The sequence below is a fragment of the Chinchilla lanigera genome, unplaced genomic scaffold (assembly GCF_000276665.1).
Source record: "Chinchilla lanigera isolate Chin_1 unplaced genomic scaffold, ChiLan1.0 scaffold00009, whole genome shotgun sequence".
Lineage (NCBI taxonomy): Eukaryota > Metazoa > Chordata > Mammalia > Rodentia > Chinchillidae > Chinchilla > Chinchilla lanigera.
In genome coordinates, this window is record NW_004955410.1 from 27,029,569 (window position 1) to 27,050,260 (window position 20,692).

Below are 20,692 nucleotides of genomic sequence, written 5' to 3' on the forward strand. Positions count from 1 at the left end.
CAATTGACATGCTTTCTACCACTTTAAATGAGTTTTTCCCAATGTAGTAGAAATGGAATCATACAGTATGCAAGCTGTCAAGTGTTGCTTTCTTTCCCTCAACAAAATGACTTTGAGATTTATCTGTGTTATTGAATCTATCAGTAGTTTATCTGTCTTTTTTTTGTAAATTAGTTCCTTTCTGTTGCTGAGTAGTATTCCACTGTATGGATTGTATCAATTTACCTGTTGATAAACATCCAGGTTTTTCTGATTTGGTTATTACTATTGTTGTATAGATTGCTTTATGGAAACATACTTCATTTCTCTTGGGTAAATATCTGTGAGTGGATTTGAGGGTAATATGGTAGGTGTATTTTTAATTTTTTTAAGAAACTGAAAACTAGTTTTTCAAAGCAGCTGTGTTCTTTTACATCCCACCAGCAATTCATGAGAATTCCAGTTTCTCCACACATCTTCACCAACAATTTATACTTGGTCTTTCTAATTTTAACCATTTCAGTTGGTATAAAGTGCTATTTTGTTGTGGTTGTACTTTGTACTTCCCTAGTGATTAATGAATTTGTGTGTCTTTCCATGATTGGTGTTTTATCAAGTGCATACACATAATTTACAGATAATTTATAAATCCAACCAAATGAATAATAAACTGAGAAGAAATGATTTTATTAGCCTCCTTAGATTAAAGTGATTCTATAAGGACATTTGGATATTCTGGTTTTCTTTTTTATAACTCTCCAGGTAAGATTCAACTGATACTTTCCTTTTTCAAAACAAATTACTTGTGGCAAGAAGAGATACTCAGAAGTATACCATTAGTGATTCTTTCTAAAGTAGCTGTTGTGCCAATTAAATATTTAATGATTTCAGTAAGGACATTAGTTATAAAAATTTAAAAGGGGCAGAAATGGAGTGCAGAGAAAAGTATGGGCTTTGAAGTCACAGAAAATTGCATTTGAATCCTGGCTTACAAAAAACTAGCTAGTTCGATTTCTTGCCTGTAAAATGGAGACAAAGATACCTACTGTATTAAGCCTTTATTGTTACTCTAACAAATTACAGCCGTGGTAGAGTCAAACAAATGTATTGTTTTAGAGTTCTAAAGGCCAGAAGTCTGAAAAGGGTCCCATGGGGCTAAATTCAAAATGGCACCTAGGCTGCATTCTTTCTGTTTCCTTGGCTTTTCCAGCTTGTAGAGGTCATGCAGATTCTGTGGCTTCCTTCTGTCTTCAAAGGTGGTAATGGCAGGTCAATTCTTTTTTACATCCCATTATATTGACCAGGCATCTGTTGTTCAAGTTCCTTCTCTCGTTGTGACTGATCTGCCTCCTACTTTCATTGATAAGTGTCCTTGTAATTGCATTGGGCCCACCAGGATGATACAGGGTATCTTCCCATCTTGAGTTCCCTAATTTAACCACATCTGTAAAATTGCATTTGCCATGTAAAGTAATTTACTCACAGAATCTGAGGCTTGGGATGTGAATACCTTTGGGGGATGATTCTGAAATAATTCTGTGAACCACATGCACTATATAAGATTGTTATAAGGATTAAAAGTAAAGATATATAAAGTACCTGGCTCATAGAGACTATGCAAGAGATGAAAGTTGAATGAGCAAAGCACAAGGCTTAAAGCATTGTAGAACTTAACAGTTGTTCTCTCCCCTCCTTCCTCAGAAGGGTCAGCGCAAAGAATAGGACTCTCTTGAATCTTGTTCTTTTGTCAGTCTTTTCTGTTTTTAGCACTAAGGAGCCTTGGCCAGAAGAAAGAAGAGGTCCAGGTGGAGAGTTCAGTAGTGTTCTGGAAAACAGGAAGAAAAGTGATCGAACTATTTTGGTTTAGAGATAATAAGGTACATTTAAAGGTATTTATGACTTCATAGGTCAGAATCTTAGGAGTACAATTGACCACAGCAATAGCAACCAAACAACATTTCTCTGATGGCAGCCCCAACCCACAGAATCACACAGCCTCTCACCCTCATCTCATCCCTACAAGAGCCTCCTGGTTCCACAAGTTGCACACTTCATATTTCAAAGTGCTGCTCCCCAAGTGGGGGCCCCACCTCTGTTCTCCATTGCTGGGTACCTTCTTTCCTCTATGAATATGTTGGCAGCCTCTGAGAAGCCTATGATGCGGGAGTTAAATCCTGACCAGGCCTGCGCACATTTAATTTTTCCAGGTCACCACCATTTTTACCTACTCCGGGCCCCATCTGACACCTTTACTGCCACTGCCCACACCCCAGCTTTGATGGTTGATTGATTGTACCAACTTGAGTAAGAGAAGTTTAACTAACCTGGCTCAGCAATTCCACACTCTAGGGTGTAGAAGATCCACCCTAAACTGGCTTGTCACCTGGATGATATAAAGGGGAATAAATGCTGGGAATGGTGGTGCATACCTGTAATCCCAGAACTCGGGAGGCTGAGGCAGGAGGATCATTGCAAGTTTGAGACCAACCTGAACTGCATAGCAAGACCCTGTCTCAAAAAGGTAATCAATCAATCAATCAATAAATGAGAATGAAGGATGGATCTACATGTGTTTCTCTGGATGAGCTCCAGTCTTCGCCTTTACCTTGATCATCATCTTCTGGCTTCCAGTGCAGATCCTTCAGCTTCCATCACAGACCCATTGGCCTCCTGATATGGACTCACATGGGGCACTGCAGTGAGCTTCAGGCTTCATTTGACTCTGTGGCTGGCTATTGTAAGCCAATCTTGTGAATTCACACATTTTGTATTGATGGGTTTCTGCCCATGTGAAACTCTGCCAGGGCCGTCATAGTGGCGATCCAACATGGTGTTTGATCCCAAAAGTGACAATGTGTCCCTTCAAGCTTAACTTCCTTGTTCTTCCTCTAGTCCCAACAACCCTCCAATCCCCTCCCAACAGGACACATCACCTGCTCATATTAACTCCACCCCTAGTCTGACCTAATGAAAACCGTTCTCCAGCTCCCTCCTCTGAGGGTCCTTGCAATCTCCTGAAACCCTCCCATGCCAGCAACAAAGGCTTGTTTTCATCTCCATCAACATCCCTCAATAGCGCCAAAACCTAACTTGTATATCTTGTGTTATACCTGTTTCTCTAGTAAACACTGACTGAGACAGAATTTGGTACCAGAGAACTGAGTCTTTGCTGTGACATTACCTGACCATGTGGCTCAAGAGCCTTTGGAACTGGCTTCTAAGAAGGGGAAGAGTTAGGAAAGGTTCAGAGATGCTGGCTGAAAAAGTAGAGCTGTACTTGATGGGAAATTCCAGTCAGAGCTCAGAAGACCAAAATGCTGATAGAAACTCTGCCAGTAAAGAGTGGGCTCAGGCAGATTTGCTGGAAAGAAGGACTGCATTGGCTATTGGATTCCAGATGATGTATGTTATATCTTGGCAGAAAGTTTGTCTGCATTTTGCTCATGTCCAGAGACTTTGCCTGAGACTAAGATTAAGGGCGGCAGACTAATTAATCTTGCAGAAGAAATTTCAAGGCAGTCTAATGTTGAGGTGATGGCATAGCTATGGGGGCTTTTAGCCAGATTTATGTTGAGAATCAAGAGCAAAGAGCACAACAGAATGATTCAAAACATTGTGAGTTGGCCAGAAAGGGAGTAAAGTTGTGGTCTGCAAAGATGGAACAGAAGAGAAATTGGTCAAATTGAAAAGGCTAGAAGGAAAAGCCAAACAGAAGCCAGACATGGTGGTGAACACCTATAATCCCAGCACTTGGAAGGATTATTGCAAGTTTAAGACCAGCCTGTGCTACAAAGTGAGCACAAGGCCAGCCCGAACTGCATAGCAAAATCTTGTCTCAAAAAAAAAAAAAAAAAAAAAAAAAAAAAAAAGCCAAACAGAATAGATAGCATGAGGACATCACAAGAACCAGCAAGATTCTAGCCTTTATGGTCTCTGAGTTGCAAAGGTGAAAGATTTTGCTGTGAGAAGAGAGCATCATGTTCCAGAATGGCAGCAGCCTAGAAAATTTGTTCCTCAGGATTGTGTTCAGAGTGTTCAGCTATTCAGGTAGTAGGCCCCTACAGCCAAGAGAAAGGGAAGCCTGGCTACTGCTCCAGCTAGCGGTAGATCTTGGCATCATCCACGTGGCACTGTTTTTAGGTACATGAAGAATGCAAGAGTTGTGAATTGAGGAGGGCTTCCACCCAGATTTCAGGGAGGCCAGGCAGTGTGCTCCTGAGAAGGCGGTGTGTAAAGCTGTAAGTGTGAAGCCAAAGGTGCACTGAAGGCCCTAGAAGTTTGGAGAAGCCAGGAACATGGATCATTTGAAGAAAACTGAAACGGGGGAGTAGAGCAAAGCCAAGAGAGAAGCCATGGGAGCTAAACCACCAGAAGTGCTGTAGAGGTGGAGCCACCCAAGCCACTTGGAGTTTACTTCTTGATACAGATTGTCTCCAGTGCTGGACATAGAACTGCAGGACTTACTGTTTGCACTGTTGGATTTGGGACTTGCTTTGGTCCTATTCCTTTGTACTCCCCTATTTATAATTTTTGGAATTGTAATCTCTATCTTATGTCATTGAATGTTGGAAGTGTTTAACTTTCTTTTCATTGTTCAGGGGCTTGCAGATAAGAATTTGCTGTAACTCTCCGAGGAGACTTTGGATTTAGACTTTCCAGCAGTGCTGAAACTGTTAGGACTTTGGTAACTCTTGGAGATGGACTAAATGTCTTTTGCATAAAGGAATGTGCATGTGTCTTTAGGGGATCAGAATGCTGTGGTTTGTGTCTAGATGTTCCTCCAAAGCCTCATGCAGTCATAGGTTGGGCTTTTTCAGAGGTGGCTGAATCTTGAGTGTGTGATAGACTTGTGATGAAATACCAGGACTAAGGGTGGGTGATTACCAAATCAGCACCCTGATTGGTTTATTACTGGCCTAATCCCAGTATCCTGGATACAGTATAAGGGACAGAAAGAGCCTTGTCTTTTTCCACCCTTGTTGTTTTTGCTACCTTCTGCTATCATGAACTGTTCTTCTCTGTGATGACACCCTGCCTTGGAGCCAGTCAGTTATGGACTGAAACCCCAAAAACTGAACTAAATAGACCTTTCCTCCCTTAACTTGTGGGTGTTGGGTATTTTGTCACAGCAATGAGAGAAAAGTAACTAAGATACCAGCTCTGCCACATTGTGTGGTCTCCTGAACTCACTGAAATCATACCTCACCATCTTCCACTCTTCCACCTCTTCCAACCACACTGCACAATTCTCACAGGCACCATTCACAGCCTTGTCACTGCATGTGCATGTTTACTACAACAATCTAACAGGTGGCAGCAAAGAGCCTTGAGGGAGGGTCACTGTTTCCAACTCACTAAAATGAACCACAGGGCTAACAGCAGTGTCCCAACCAAGAGGCCTTGATAACTTATTACCTGTCTTTGATGTTCATGAAGCAGATTTACCCCTGCAGACCCTAAGATCTTTTACTTGATATCAAGCACAAAGGATCCAGAGAGAAAGTCCTCACTGATGAGCACACAGAGGTCCAGCATCTGCTCTCACATGGGCTAAAAGTGAAGTGTTCTTTCTGTGCTTATCCCCCCTCATAAATCACAATATCTCTTTCTTGTCCCTTCCACCTACTTGGGAGTTGAAGGTCTCTCTCGCTGGAATGCTTGAGGAACGAAGCTCCCCGTACCGCTTCGGCACTCCTTCGTCATTAGAGGTGCTACCGCACAGCTAAATGCAGGTCAGGGGTTGGCTCCAGGTAGCAGCAGTTTCTCCTTTTCTGGTTCCATAGGGCATTGCTTGCACAGGCCCAGAAGAACACCTTGCACACGTCCTTGGATGGCCTTGAATATGCACAGAGAAACAGGCATGAGAATACTCGGGCTGCCTGTTATGGAATAAGTCACGTGGAGCAGAGGCTGTGAAATATTAAACAACAGAGCCCAGAGCACTCTGGCAGTTTAACTAGCAGTCACTGCCTGGGGAGGTGTGCCAGGAAGCCACAGACCACAGGGCTCGGCTGCAGGTGCATGGTGAGAGCATTAGCACAGGGAGAATAAGCTGGCAGCCACCAATTACATTAATTAGTGTCTATGTGGATCCGTGGAACAGGTGACAGCAGAGAGATGATTTCTGAAAACCTTGGTCTGTAGGGAATGAGCTGGTTAGTGACTGTCAAGGAAATTAATGATGAAGTTTCCAATAGGCCATGAGTGGCAACTCGGTTAACATCAGCAGAGATTGCTACAATGGCAAAAACTTCCAGACACTCTTCCTCCTTCCTCCATAGACTACAGACTAATGGAGGGGTGTGTGTGTGTGTGTGTGTGTGTGTGTGTGTGTGTGCCTGCACGTGCATGCACATGTGTACATGCTTATGGGTGCAAACACACACAAAAGCTCAGAGAAAATGGAGACCCTATGAGATTGCTTAATTTTCTTTTATCATGGACATTGTTGTCAGAAAGCAGTTTTAGAGAGAAGCCTCTGTTCTCCATTTCTTGACTATTTCTCTGAAACAGTATGCCTCAGTTATGATTTGCCTTCCAACCATTGCTCTCTGGGAAAATTAATAGCTCTAAAGGTACACAGAAAAGAATAGAGGTATAATACAATGGTACAATAATATCATCTGACTTTAAGTACTTTAAAATTTCTCTCAAACATTATCCCATCTGCAGTTATCAATATGAGGGTACTGTGAAGAAAAACAAATAAGAAGTAATGGCCAAGTACTTTGTAAATAATTAAATACCAGGCATTCATCCTGGTAGAGTTCCAAAGGAAACAGCCTGAGTGGTTTTAAGAGCTTGCACCGTAACTGAGCCACCATAAAATCTGTTAACATCAGTCTCCTCCACCCTTAAATTGTGGTTCTGTCTCCCAAAAACATTGACTATGCTGAGCTGAAAGGAACAGAATAAAGATTTCACAGCAAGTGGGTAGGAAAGGCTTATAACAGGTTCCGAAGGCAGGGACGAAGTGCAGTGCATCATTTAATAGCACAGACTCCTTCACAAAGTCATTTTACGATATTAGCTTTTCCTTGGCTTTTTAGCAGACTCATGCCTCTCCTGGGAAGAATCTCTATATCACCTCACTTCTTGGTAGGAAACTATTGCCAAGAAATCCTATCCCCCTAGCCTCTTAACAACTATGATGATTAGCACATAATTTAAAAGGTTGAAAACCACCTACATTTTGATGGACTTGTTTTCCAAAAGAACAAGTCAGACTTATTAATTAAATTTTGCTCTTTGCCTCTTTACCTTACAGTTAGAAAAACAAGTTTGAGCTTGACTTTAAATAAGTAGAGGCATTCTATACTTTTTGTCACCTTGTTCTTTTAGCTCACTTCATACTACTTGAAAACAACTGGTGATTATATAACAAGGGGCAAATTCTTCCTCCCACAGCAAAGGACATCTACTGTTGACCCCAAGATGCATAGGTCAAGGAAGAGGCCTGGTTCCTCAGGACTCTCTAGAAAGTTCTTGTGGATAAGTGCCCTGGCTCTGATGGGCTTGGTTGAAATGACCATCTTTACATGGATTTATACCAAAAGATTTGTATCATTAAAGGGCTACAGTGTTGGCATGGAGCACCCATACCTGAGCCAACAACAGATTTCCTTTCCTGAGTGACCCAAGACCCACAGGAATTAAGGCAGACCAGAGACTGTGATCTTGGCAGTGATTCCAGGTCATCAAAACCTTTGGTGTGAGGGGGCAGAGATCTTATCAGACTGCAGGATTTTCAGATGCCCTGGAATCACCACAGCTGTTATGACATTGAGTGGAAAGAGGACACCAGGTAGCCCATATTGTAACAAGGTTCTGTGAGGATCCTGGGGGAATGGTTGAAAATCTCTTGTAAGGTTCAATTTGTCCCTGAAAGCAAACTTTTTAAATGGCTGGGGTAATAGTTCAAAGAAATTATTAGTGATCTTGGAAATTGTAAGAACACTGTTTTGAATTTTGAAGAAAATAAGTCTGAATTATTTGCAATAAACTATTAACAAGAACTAAATATTGAAATTAATGAATCTAATTGACTTTTTTGAGAATGCTTTTGTAAGACGATGCCATAACCACTGGTTCTGAGTTCTTATTGGAAGTGTCAGCCTGCAAGAGGATTAAAATGTTAGACAGTGTTCCTCAGCTTTCCATTGCTGTGCAAAAAATACCTGAGACGATCAGCTTACAAGGACGAATGGCTCTTTTTGACATATGGTTTCAGAGGTTTCATCCCATGGTTGCTCATCTCTCTTGCCTTGGGCCTGTGGCAGCGAAGTACCTTATGAGAAAGACTGTTCACCTCACGGTGGCCAAACACCAAAAAGAGAGAAGAAGGAGCCAAGGTCCCAACACCCCCTTCAAAGACACACCCCTGACCATGACCAAACTTTCTTCCACTGGGCCCCACTTCTAAAGGTTCTACCACCTCCCAACAGTGCTACAAGCTGGTAACCAAGTTTTAACACATGAGCCTTTAGGGAATGTAGGACCTAAATCACAACTGAACCATCTGTGTGTTGATGCTAAGATAGTACACGGAAATACATGAAAGCAAGTGGCCAGCTTTACAGGCCCAGGATCAACACTGGTCACTGTCAGCTAATGCTCTGTTTACTATGCCAAACACCAAAAGCAGACCCAAATGTCCTGCCAAACTCTTTCATTCCAGCTCCAGTGACTGAACCATTGTTCAGTCAACTGTCTCTAAAAGTTGAAGCATTGGGGGACACCACATATGCAAACCGCAGCACACGTCCACAGCAGTCTCACAACTGGCACTGACCCCTCTGCTTTGACATTGTGTTCGTCGAAGGGTAAACAAAGTAGATCTTAACAAAGAATATCAGATCAAATCATTCCTCCTTCTCAAAACTTTCCAATGGATTTTATTGCTGTGCCATGAAAATTATATCCAAATGTATCATCCACTTGTTCATGCAGTAAATATTTACTGACTGACCTTCAAATCCCTGCTGTTGGTCTAAGTAAGTGATAGTGGTATAGTCCTCATGAAACTTATTTGTAGCAGAAGAAAATAAAGTGTTAACATATGACTTAATATCAGGTGGTGATAGGTGCTATAAAGTTAAAGCAGGGAAATGGAGAGGTGAGGGCATCTTAGTATGGTTGGAGGTGGCCTGGCCTTTATGGTAAAGCTACCTATGAATTAGACACAAAAGAAGGAGAGGATTCTAATCACGGGAAGTCGTCACTGAAAGCTCATAATGGTCCATTTAGGAAGCCAGTATAGTCACAGTTGGAGTGAATGGGCTAACGAATCAAAATGATGAAGTAGGAGAGACCAGCAGAACCTGGGTCAGAAGAACTAGATGGGCCATGATGATACATTAGGATATAACTTTCATAACACAGGAATAAAATCTATTGAAGAGTTTTGAGAAGGGGGAATGATTTGATCTGATATTCTTTGTTAAAACAACACTCTGTTGAGAAATTAAGGCAACCACACCTTTCACAATAGCATCCAAGAAATTGAAATATTTAGGAATCAGTCTAACAAAAGAAGTAAAAGTTCTATTCAATGACAACTATAGTACTCTGAAAAAAGAAATCAAAGAGGACTTCAATAAATGGAAAAACATTCCTTGCTCATGGATAGAAAGAACCAACATTGTGAAAATGGCCATACTACCAAAATCGTTGTACAGATTCAATGCAATTCCCATTAACCTACCATTAGAATTCCTCACAGATCTAAAGAAAACATTCCTTAAATTCATCTGGAAGCAGAAGAGATCCAGAATAGCAAAAGCAATCCTGGGCAACAAGGACAAGTCAGGTGGAATTACAATCCCTGGCCTGAAATTATACTACAAAGCCACTGTAATAAAATCAACATGGTACTGGCTAAAAAACAGACCAGAAGATCAATGGAACAGACTGGATGACACAGACACAACTACAAACACACTCAGCAACCTAGTCTTTGATAAACAGACCAAACAAACTCACTGGAAGAATGATAGCATCTTTAATAAATGGTGCTGGAAAAATTGGCTTGTCACCTGCCAAAGACTGAAAATAGACCCAAGTTATCAGCATGCACCAAACTCAAGTCAAAATGGATCACAGATCTCAATATTAAAACAGAAACACTAAATCGGCTGAAAGAGAAAGTAGGAGAAAAACCTTGAAGACACAGGGGTAGGCAGAGAGTTCATGAACAAAAACCAAACTGCCTGTGAAATATTTCAAAGAATCAACAACTGTGATCTCATCCTACTGAAAAGTTTCTGCACATCTAAAGAAATAACCAGCAGAGTAAAAAGAAAACCCACAAATTGGGAAACAAAATTTAGCTGACTGTCCCTCGGACAAAGGTCTTCTATCTAGAACATATAAAGAGTTAAAAAACATCAGTCCTCCCAAATTCAAATATCCAATCCAAAAATGGGCATCTGAAATGAACACACACTTCTCAGATAAAGAAATACAAACGGCAAATAAATACATAAGAAAATGTTCGACATCATTGGTCATTCAAGAAATGCAAATTAAAACAATATTGAGATTTCATCTCAGCCCAGTAAGAATGGCTAGCATTAAGAAATCAACCAATAACAATAGTTGTACTATTGACTTCTATCACTTTACTGGTGAGGCTATGGAGAAATAGGAACTCTTCTCCACTGCTGGTGGGAATGCAGACTGGTGAAACCACTGTGGAAATCAGTTTGGAGATTCCTCAGCAAACTAGATCTAGAGGTCCCGTTCAACCCAGCTATTCCCCTTCTGGGTATTTCCCCAGAGGATCTAAAACATTATATCACAGTGATATATGTGCACCCATGTTTGTAGCTGTACAATTTGTAATTGCTAAATTGTGGAAGCAACCCAAATACCCATCCACTGAGGACTGGATAAAAAAATTGTGCTACTTTTATATAATGGAATCCTACTCAGCTATAAAGAAAGATAAACTTGAGGTTTTTACAGGTAAATGGTCACAACTAGAGACCATATTCATAAATGATATAAACCAGACCTCCATGTATAAGCCACATACTGTCTCATTTCTGTAGGAATCTAAAAGAGTGAATAAAAATTAGGCAGTATGATAGACATTGTGAAATGAAAGGAAAATGCTCAACTGGGGTGAGGGAAAAGAGAAAAGAAAGGAGGGGAAATTAGGTTTGTATGTATATACAGGATAGCTAACATAGTTGTACTGCTGACTTCTATCACTTTACTGAAAGGAACAATTAATGATTACTTATTTGATCAATCTTGCATGTCTCTATTTGTTTTCCTGAGAAATCACTTTGAAGATATCAATATGTAATACAACAACCATTGTTAATTTTCTACCACTTTGTAACTCTGTATTGCTTATGTTGTTCTTATGCTGTTTTGTAAATGGATGTCTGTTTGTTAATGTTGGTTTTTTTTTTTTTTTTTGGTACCGGGAATCGAACTCAGGACCTTGCACTTGCCAGGCAGGCTTTTATGCCACTGAGCTATATCCCTGGCCCTGCTTGTTAATATGTTTTCCTTCCTTTATTATTAAAATAATTTTTTTTAAAAAAACCAGTAAAACAAAAAAGTCTGGTCTGTTTACCCTTTGGCAGATTGTGAAGGCAGAGGGGCCAGTGCCAGTGGTGAGGCTGTGCTGTGGACGTGTGCTGTGGTTTGTGTGTGTGGTGCCCTCCATGTTCACAGGCTGGGAATGTGGTCCTCAGAGTAGAGATCCAGCCCTGGAGCAGCCCACAGTGAGATATAGTAGAGGTGAGGAGAATTCTGCCAAGACTAAGGGGAGGCCATGTTGGTCGGAAGTGAATCAGCTGACTGCAACCAGGAGATGAGAGCACCTCAGCAGTTAGGAAGATGCGGTGACCATCAAGGTCGATGAGGACTGGAGGCAACTGGATGGTGGATCTGGCAACATATGATCTCAGGGACCTGGGAACATACTTGTAAATGCCTGACTGGAAAGAAAATGGTAGGAGAGGGTGGTCACAACCAGTGCAATCAACATGCACTTATCTGTGAATGGAAGCAGAGAAGGAAGAAGGCAATGTAGGGTCAAGTGAGGAGTTTATTTATGTATGTATGTATTTTTCTAGATGGGCGATACTGCAGCACGTTTTTTGCTGATGAGAACAATTCAGTACAACCGTGATGATGCAAGAAGGTCAGAGCAAATCCCAAAGCAAATAGCCTAGGGTGTCAGAGCTTTCAGATTCTGGGACACATGCTCCACGGTCTTCTCCATGTGCTCCCCTAGAGTTTTAAAAAACTCACTGGTAACCATCTGATACTTAGAGCAGGCAGGTGGCAGGGACAGGCAATCCATATACTTAAACGTCTGCATTTCTCTTGTAAATTATTGCTTTATTATACCATGACATTTAGCAACAGGATTTTATACTTAGTTTTTATTTATGTTCTTCAACCCTTAAAAAAAAAAAAAAAAAAAAAAAATCCCAAACAGGAAAAAGAGCAGATCACTTAGATTCCAATAGTGACACCTAGTGCCAGAGAATAGCAGTACAGTACCTGAAAAAAATAATTTCCTGACTGAGCCAATTTTTCTTTTTTCTTTTTCTTTCTTTCAGGTGATGGTACCCAGGTCTGACCCCCAGTAATGAATAAACACCCCAAGAGGTTCTTAGAGTTATCTGAGGATGATGGTCCCCAGAGAGATAAGAAAGCCATTTTCTTGGTTGGGAGAATGGAAGGTTGCAATTTAATTTGAATCGTAAGGATAGATTATTCATCTTCATAGTTTAATTGCTCTTCTGGTACTTTAAGGCTTGGGTTCTCTCCTGACGTGAATTTGCTATTATATGCAATTCTTCTGCTGGGTAAACTCAGATGAGGGTCAGAATGGAGTCTGACCAATAGTTTCACCTGATGACTCAAACAATAGGAAAGGGCAGTAGAGGATGCTCAGATTGTGGATTTTGGTTGCCTCTTAATTTATAGCTTCCCCCAAGATACATAACGGAGTATCACAGTCAATTTTGAAGACACCTTTAAATTTCATCTTTTCTGCCAATAACTTGATGCTAGAGAAGGTCTGTAAGAATCTACAATTCTTAGATGCAATAACTCTGCTGATCCCATTATGGCCAGGGACACATCATATTTTTGGTCTTTATTTTAAAACACAAAAAGAATGAACTGTACAAACAGGTAAAAACTTTCAAAATAATAAATGGAAATTCGCACAGTCAAAAAAATGTTTCTGCCTTAGAAGTATTAACCAAAATATCATAAAAGGTCATGAGACATATGGGAATATCACAGGGATTAGAAAATAAATAAGATTTATGGGCTGGGCTTGCAAATCAACTTCCCATTTGGATTCTGAGAAAAATAAAACATGAATTCAAGTGTCAGAACTTGAATTTTCAAATTCTTTGTGAAAATAGAACTCTTTCCAACCTAGCATAATTTTTTTATTAGTTTCATTCTCAGCTTGGTTTAATGTATAGGAAAATATAAACTTTATTAGAAACTGGCTGTTATTTAGACTACAAGACCCCCCTCTAGGGTACCTGATTCTAATGATATGGAAGCCATTTTTTAACTCTGAAAATTATAGATACATGACAGCAAATTTTTTTTACTTTAAAATTTCTGAAATGAAGGGGCTGGGGATTTAGCTCAGCGGCACAGCGCCTGCCTGGCAAGTGTGAGGTCGTGAGTTCAAGTCTCCATACCAGAAAAAAAATAAATAAAAAAATAAAATTTCTGAAATGAGTTAGTATAAAAATGAATAAAAGGAAGTGTATAATAATCAGAATGTTTAGGTGATTGCTAAGCTTCTTCCTGGTGTTGATATTCTGTAGTGTTTTCTACATCTGGGAACAGGAAGGACAGAAGTAAAGCTTCTTGTCTCACATACTTTAAAAATTGTGGTAAAATACACATAAAATGCACCATTTTAATCCTCTTTGAGGCATAAAATGAGAGCTCGGTGAGAAAATACAATTGATGCAGGAAAGAGCAATATCTTAGCTTGTCCCAGTCAAGATGTGACCTGCTTCATTATTAATTTGCTGCTGAATTTTCCTGTTACCAAGCCCATTTTCACAATTTGTAACAAAGAGCATTAATAACCTGCTCCACTTGATTACAAAGCAGGGGCTACCCTACCTCCTACTGCCACTGTTGGAAACCGTAAAACCTTGATTTGAAAAGCAAAATCAGTAATGAAACTCCCTGTCATTTCCCTGCTACCTGTGAGTATAGATAAGCAGGAAGCAAAAATAAAGAGATGCGCAGGAGGCCTGGGACACATGCTGTCTCTGAGAGCCCTTGCTTTGGGCAGTGAGGGGAAAGGATAAGAGCCAGTAGCTTAAAACTGGCCATTTTAGTCATCCGTGTAACTCAAGGCAGAAAAAATGTGGGTGGTTTTATAAGAGAGCTCAGCGAGATTATTTCAATCAAAAGGAATAAAAAGAATGCCTCCTTTCCATATGTTCAGTATTTAAATGGCCCGTGGTGGCAAACACAAGGCTGCTATAGTTGGGAGGCCAACAGGCTGGGAGTTTGGCCATGTGAGGTCTGACCACCCAGGGAGAGCAGAGGACACCCAGTTCTCACCATATCTGTGAGCATTCGCAGCGGGTGAGCCAGGGAATGCTGTCTCCACGATGTAGTGTGGCGGAGAGCGCAGCCTTTAGAGTGTCCAGATTTATGGCACGCTATCGCCATCCTTCTTGCGGCTCACCTGCTAAGCCAATGCACAGTTTTTGGTCTTTCTTGTGGTTGTATCCTTCGTGGTATCAGTTTTTGCATTGTTTGAGTAGTTTCAACTACTGTAATAAACAGAACCGAGATGTGACAGCCCAAATAAACTGTGTTTCTTTCTCATGCCCACATCAGCCCAGCTGTGCATACCAGGATGGCTGTGTTCTTTCCCATGGAGTGACACAATGACCCAAGTTCTTCCAACTTTTGGCACAACCAGATGGGCATGATCAACAGCTCGGTTCTCTGTCCTGTCTTCTGAACAGTTTCAGAGTAAGTGTCCTAAGATATGCTCAGGTCATGGCTTTGTTTATGAACTGTTCCACATAAAGTTTGGCAGAGATTTCTGACAATATGAAGGCTATGCAATCATATAGAAAAATGCTTATGAAATAGGATAAGATTATGAGTGTTTTTTCTTCAAAATGTTCTTTTCTAATCAAATTTTAAAAAATAAAATTAGCAACAAAAGAAAGATCACCTGAAAATACCTTGTGTGTGTTTGTGTGGGCCTGGCAGTTGAACTTAGGGCCTTCTCACTGAGCTACATCCCTAGCCCCATTTTTTTCTTATTTTGAGGCAGAGTCTCACTAAGTTACCAATTTGTCCAGGCAGGATTTGAACTTGCAATCTGCCTGCCTCAGCCTCCCAGAGTGCTAAGATTACAAGCATACTCCACCATACCTAGCTTCTTTAAAAGTCTTCTTTACTCTGTGAGAAGTCGTACATGGGATAATCAAAAAATAAGATGAGTGTGTAATTTTTAAAAAATTTATTACAGTAAAAGACACACTGTCTACTCCTTACACCAGGATCCCAGAAAAAAACAGGGGTAGCTATTCTGTTTGCAGACAATGTGAACTTCAAACCAACAGTGATCAAAAGAGATAAAGATCACTACATACTTGTTAAAGGAAAACTTTAAAAGGAAGAGATAACAATCATAAATATGTATGCACCAAATGTGGGAGTACCCACCTATATAAGACAAATATTGATAGACATGAAAAATCATATAAGCAATAATACAATTATAATAAGAGACTTTAATACCTCACTGTCACAAATAGATCAACCAGACAAAAATTCAGCAAAGAAATATCAAAACCAAACCAAACCTATGAACAAATAGGCTTAGTAGATGTTTACAGAGTGTTCCATCCAGCAACATCAGAACACACATTCTTCTCAGCTGCACATGGAATGGTCTCTAAAATAGACCATATACTAGCCCATAGAGCATGTTTAAGTAAATGCAAAAGAACTGAAATTATCCCATGTATAATACCTGACCACAGTGCAATGAAATTGGAAATTAATGGCAAAAGAAACCTCAAAAATTCCATAAATACATGGAAGTTAAATAATATCCTCCTGAACAACCAATGGGTCACAGATGAAAGGAAAGAAGAAATTAAACAATATCTACAATTAAACAAAAATGTAGATATGACATACTGGAACCTGTGGGACATAATGAAAGAAGTACTAACAGGGAAATATATAGTAGTGAATTATATCAAGAAATTATATCTAAATTATATCAGGAAAACAGAACAAGCACATATAACCTAATGCTGCACCTCAAGCTTCTAGAAAAAAAAGAGTAAGTCAAGCCCAAAGCCCATAGAAGGCAGGAAATTATAAAAAGCAGAGCAGAAATTAACACAATTGAGACTAAGAAAATAATACAGAGAATTAATGAATCAACAAGTTGGGTTTTTGAAAGAATAAATAAAATTCATAAACCTTATCAAAAAAGGAAAGAAAATACTCAGATTCATGCAATAAAGAATGAAAAAGGTGAAATCACTAGAGATCCTATGGAAATTCAGAAGATCATCAATACCCACTTTGAAAATCTTTACTCTCACAGCATGGAAAATGGAGAAAAAAAATCAATAGACTCCTAGATATGTATGAATCACTGCAGCTGAATGAAGAGGATATAAAAATTCTGAAAAACCCAGTATCAGTCAATGAAATTGAAAATATAATGAAAAGCTTACCTACAGAGAAAAGCCCAGGTCCTGATTGATTCACTGCTACATTTTACAAGAAATTTAGAGAAGATTTAATACCAATACTCCTCAAACTCTTTAATAAAATCAAAAGGGAAGCCAGGTGTGGTGGTGCACGCCTGTAATACCAGCACTCGGGAGGCTGAGGCAGGAGGATCGTTGCGAGTTCAAGACCAGCCTGGGCTACAGAATGAGCTCAAGGCCAGCCTGAACTGCATAGCAAGATCCTGTCTCAAAAGACAAACAATAAATAAATAAGTAAAATCAAAAGGGAAGTGATACTGTCTAACTCATTCCTAGTGGCAAGTATTACCCTGATAACAAAACCAGAGAAATACCCAATCAAAAAAGGGAACTACAGACCAATCTACCCTAATGAACACAGATGCAAAAATCCTCAGTAAGATACTAGCAAACAGAATACAGCAAATCATCAAGAAGATAATATACCATGACCAAGTTGTATTCATCCCAGCAATGCAAGGATGGTTCAACATATGCAAATCAATAAATGTAATACACCATATCAACAAAGCCAAAGACAAAAATCACATGATCATCTCAATAGATGCAGAAAAAAACTTGGTAAAGTCCAACATTAGTTCATGATAAAAACCCTACAGAAAATTGGAATAGATGGTCTTTATCTCAATCTCATAAAAGCCATCTATAACAAACCAACAGCCAATATCATACTAAATGGACAAAAACTGAAAGCTTTCACTCCAAAAACAAGAACAAGACAAGGATGTCCACTATCACTGTTTCTATTCAATATCATTCTGGAAACACTAGCCAGAGCAATTAAACAAGAGAGAGCAATAAAAGGAATAAGGATAGGAAAGGAAAAAGTTAAATTATCAGTATTTGCAGATGACATGATACTCTACATAGAAGACCCCAAAAACTCCACCAAAACACTTCTACAGTTAATAACCAAATTCAGTGGCATAACTAAATACAAAGTCAACACTCAAATATCAATAGCATTCCTATTTGTTATACAAACAGCAAACTCACTGAGAGAAAAGTTAGGGAAACCACACCCTTCACAACAGCATCCAAAAAAATAAAATACTTAGGAATCAATCTAACAAAGGAAGTAAAAGATCTATACAGTGAAAATTATAGTACTCTGAAAAAAGGAGATCAAAGAAGATATCAGAAAATAGAAAGATATCCCTTGCTCATGGGTAGGAAGAGCCAACATAGTGTAAATGGTCATATTCCCAAGACTGTTCTACAGATTTAATTCAATCTCAATCAAAATACCATTAGCATACCTCACAGAACTAGAGAAAACATTCCTAAAATTTATCTGAAAACGAAAGAAACCTAGAATAGCAAAGGCAATCCTGGAGAACAAAGGCAAGGCAGGAGGTATCACAATCCCTGACTTGAAATTATACTGCGAAACTACTATGATATCAATTCCTGATACAAAAAAAACCAAAAAAACAAAAAAACTACTATGGTAAAATTACCAAGGTATTGGAAAAAAAAAAAAAAAAAAAAAAAACAGACCTGAGGACCAGAGGAACAGAGTAGAAGATGCAACCACAACTACAAATTCACTCAGCCACCTTATCTTTGAAAAGGGGCCAAACATGTTCACTGGAAGAAAGGTAGCCTCTTTAATAAATGGTGCTAGAAAAACTGGGTCTCTATATGCCAGAGACTAAAACCAGACCCATGTCTATCACCATGCACTAAACTAAAGTCAAAATGGGTCAAGGATCTAAATATTAAAATAGAAACACTAAACGTACTAGAAGAGAAAATATGTAGAAATCTTGAAGACAGAGTAGACAGAAAGTTCATGGACAAAACCTAGACTACATGGGAACAATTTCAAATAATCAACAACTTGGATCTCATTTTATTATAAAGTTTTGCACAGCAAAAGAAATCACCAACAGAGTGAAAAGACAAGCCACAGAATGGGAAAAAATTTGTCCAATTGTCCCTCAGACAAAAGACTTCTATCTTGAACATATAAAGAATTGAAAAAAAATCAGGCTCCACCAATTCAAAGACCCAGTCAAAGAAAGGTATCTGGGATGGATACACATTTCTCAGATGAAGAAATACAAATGACAAATAAATATATGAAAAATGTTCAGCATCACTGGTCATTTGAGAAATGCAAATTAAAACAATACTAAGACTCTATCTCACCCCAGAAAGAATAGTTATCATCAAGATATCAACCCATAGTGAATGCTAGAGTGGCTGTGGGGAAAAAGGAACACTTCTCCACTGTTGGTGGGAGTGTAGACTGGTACAATCACTGTGGAACTCAGTGTGCAGATTCCTCAAAAAACTAGGATTAGACATCCCATTCCACCCAGCTATTCCCCTTCTGAGTATCTTCCCAGAAGATTAAAAACATCATACCACAGTGATATATGTGCACCCATGTTTATAGCAGCACAATTTGTAATAGCTAAACCTTGGAAACAACCCAAATGCCCATCAACCAAGGAATGGATAAAAAAAAGCTGTGGTATATTTATACAATGGAGTACTACTCAGCTATAAAGACAGATAAACTCAAAGATTTATAGGTAAATGGATGCAACTAGAAAACATACTCATAGGTGAAATAAATCAGACTCACATGTATTAACATCGTATTGTCTCCCCGGTGTGAGAAACTGAAAGTGTAAATAAGGTCTAAAATGTCCAATTGATACTGTGAAATGGGAAGAAATTTTTCAAAAGGAAAAAGGAGCTAGGATGGGTGAGAGGGGAAAGGACAGGAGGGAAAAGGAAAAAAATAGCAGTTAGTTATGCTATTAGTGTCTCTTAGTTCATTAAAAGAGAAGTTTTGTGCTAACATCAATTGAAGAAATTTTTATGCCTATATCTTGTACCATGAGCAACTACTTTAAAGATAACATATAATGCAATAACTACTGTTATTCTCCTATTATTTCGTTATGAAATTTTGTTTTACCTTTCTTCCATAAAATAGAAAAAGACACATTGTCATTAATGCCCCTCAAAATGCTCCCTCTCACTTTGAACACACTTCTCCCATCATTCTTGCCACTTCATGAAGCAGCTGAGGAAGTCCTCTTTTATGAGTATCTTTATAAAATGTGTGATAAAAATATGGTGAATGCTCCCGCCAAGTGCCATCCAACGGAAATGCAGACTTGTAAATGCATTATGGTATGTCCTCATCTACCGTATTTACTGAATATGGCACCATGAGACTTCTGGTTCTTCTCCAATTCAAAATAACTGTGAAAGTAAATGTTTTCAATTCATTCAGGACAACAAGGTAGCCACAACAGTGTAACTAAAGACACTAAAGAGACTTCCAGAACTGCTTCAGGAAGTGGAAATAATAAGGGGATAAGTGTGTTTCAAGTGAGGGGGAATTAATGGCAATGTGTCTTTTACTGTAATAAAAGTTTTTATTTAAAGACACACTGTATTTGTTGATCACACCTCACATAGCATTTGGAATTGCTGTGTACTTATTCAATGTTTTTATGCTATACTTGGTGCTATAATGAATGCAGAGGTATAAGAAAGAAGAGGTTCTTGGCCTAAATGAGTTTCATAAGGAAACCTGTTGACTCACAGATGGGGTTCTTCAACTGCGATGAATGAAGAATAATTTCTGTGTGGAGAAAAGGTGTCAAATCTTCGGAGCCCCCTTCTGCTCACCCACTCCCTGATCACCTTTCTCCAGGGTTCTTTCTGTTAGTGGGACTTGCAAGTACTCGGCCTGTTCAGCAGATTTCCTTCCACCAGAGACCAACAGCCTGAGCTGAGAGGGTGTCTTGCTCTGACTCTGCCCTGAGGTGGAAACTGAGGAAAGGGTTTACAGAATATGGTTCGTCTGGAGAAGTGGTTACCACGAAGAGGAGAGGGATTAAGAAGAGTGAAGAAGAAGAGTGCGGCATGCCATGCTAGAGAGCTGAGGCTGGGGGACCCTGCTGAGGCCCCTC

General features: G+C 39.5%; 1 long non-coding RNA gene across 1 annotated transcript; it reads right to left on the minus strand.

Moving 5' to 3' along the window:
• Positions 1-647: 647 nt before the first annotated feature.
• On the minus strand, positions 648-5,847 carry LOC102023562. The gene is made up of 2 exons (XR_259869.1): positions 5,606-5,847; positions 648-1,804 (listed from the first exon to the last, which is right to left on the minus strand). It is a non-coding gene; the product is annotated as an uncharacterized LOC102023562 (long non-coding RNA).
• Between the last annotated feature and the right edge of the window lie 14,845 nt (positions 5,848-20,692).